This window comes from Gossypium arboreum, chromosome 6 (genome assembly GCF_025698485.1).
Source record: "Gossypium arboreum isolate Shixiya-1 chromosome 6, ASM2569848v2, whole genome shotgun sequence".
Classification (NCBI taxonomy): Eukaryota; Viridiplantae; Streptophyta; class Magnoliopsida; order Malvales; family Malvaceae; genus Gossypium; species Gossypium arboreum.
Window position 1 is genome coordinate 7,701,431 of NC_069075.1, and position 1,957 is coordinate 7,703,387.

The 1,957-nt window shown below is 30.3% G+C and overlaps 1 long non-coding RNA gene across 1 annotated transcript; it reads left to right on the forward strand.

Annotated features, from left to right (window-relative positions):
* Positions 1–908: 908 nt before the first annotated feature.
* Positions 909–1,733, forward strand: LOC128293699 (uncharacterized). The gene is made up of 2 exons (XR_008283876.1): positions 909–959; positions 1,579–1,733. It is a non-coding gene; the product is annotated as an uncharacterized LOC128293699 (long non-coding RNA).
* The last annotated feature ends 224 nt before the right edge of the window (positions 1,734–1,957 follow it).

The following is a 1,957-nucleotide window of genomic DNA, read 5'->3' on the forward strand; positions in this document are numbered from 1 at the left end:
TTCAGGGTAAAAAAAAAAAATAAAAAATATTTTATTATTATTTTGAGGTTCATGGTATGATTACATGATTGTGTGAAAATTTCGTGATAAAATTCTATGCATAAAGTGCTTAAATTGAGGTTAGGGACTAAATCGAATAATTTGCAAAACTTGCATTCTAGAAGTTTTTAGTATGAAATTATTTTGGAATATTAATTAGGAGATCTTAAATGGTAATTTGACCAATTTTAAGTTCATGGACAAAATTAGGACATGGAAGGAATTTTGAAAGTTTAGTAAGGAGGGCATTTTGGTCATTTGGTTATTAACATTAATAAAAGGTAAAAAGATGATAAAATTGTATCATCTTCTTCAAGTTACCAGCAGAACCTTACCTCTCTCCATAGCTGGGGTTTCTTCAACTTTCAAGCTTCATAGTAAGTGATTCCAAGCCCGCTTTTAATGATCTTTACGTTTTGAAGTCCCTAGCTCGATAAAGCTTATGCTAGCAATAATTTAAGTTAGAATCAAATTTGGAAAAATACCCATAGGTGAAATTTGTGTATTTTGATGTTTTATGATGGAATATGAGGTTTTAAATTATGTTAGACAACTTGTGCTACTTGGTTTTAAGTGAAAACGAGTAAAAGGCTTAATCGGTAAAAATACCTAATAGTCATAAGTACATGTTAGTGTGTGAATTTGATGTTGCCATAGAAGGAAAAATGATCAGCATGTCATAAACATAAGAAAATAGGATGAAGTTTAATTTACGAGCCTTGGGGCAAAAGTGCAAATATGTGAAAGTTTAGGGCAAAATGTAATTTTTCCAATGTTTGAGTAAAGGGTTGTTTTGATAAATGTTGATATTAAATAAGCTAAATTTGCTATTATAGATCAAGAAGAGCGAAATTGAGAGTAGATCGGGAAAAGAAAAGTAAAGGACTAAATTGTAAAGTTTAGTCACATTTTGTATCGAGGTAAGTTTACAGAAATAAATGCAATATTCTTTTATTTTACATTATTATTGTCAATTTCAGCATTTATATATTATGTTATGAAAATATTTAAAGTCAATTTAAGGTGAAATGACAGAGGAAAAGTGTTAGAAAGCCCGGTTGAACCCTAGGAATGTTAGGATATTAGGGTTGATGAGACGTAATGAAATGAGCCATGTAAGTCCATATTAGAAATATGGCTTTGGAGACAGGATTGAGCCATGTAAGTCCATATTATTTATGGCATTGGAGACAGAATAATTCATGTAAGTCCATGTCAAAGACATGGCATTGGCGAGATATTGATAGACAGAACGACCCTAGTATCCTTAGTATTCCGAGTGGTTCAACGGGTCAGGATACTGAGTTAAATTACAGTGAATTAACAGCAAAGGAAAAGTAGATTATACTTATGAAAAGGAAAGGTCGGGTAAGAAAGAAGGTAAGGGAATAAAGAAGAAGATAGAAATTGAGAAGTAAAGAAATTTATGATGTTAGATGATATTATGCATAATTATTCATTATGTTGAATGTTGTGATTTATTTGCTTGTAAGCTTACTAAGCCTAGTGCTTAATCTCTTTATTTTCTTCTTCTTATAGTACTTATCTAGTCACTCGGGGATCGAAGGAAATGTCGGAGGCCGATCACACTATCAAAGAAATAACTCGGTATAACTAGACGTTTTGTTTTGGGTATGGCATGTATAGAAACTTAGCTACTTTTGGTATAATATGAATAATGAATGATGTGTAAATACTTGCTAGTGATTAGCTAAGAAAATAGCTGATGATATACATGTTTATTAATATGTATGATTGAATGATGATTATCACATGAAAATTATGAAAATGTGAAAGTAACCTAAAACAGATTCAAGTAACAGAAATGATGTAACTTTGAAAAATCACTAAAATTGTAGAAACATAGTTTGAAGATGAATAATATATGAAATTAAAGCTTATTATGTATATTTTCTTA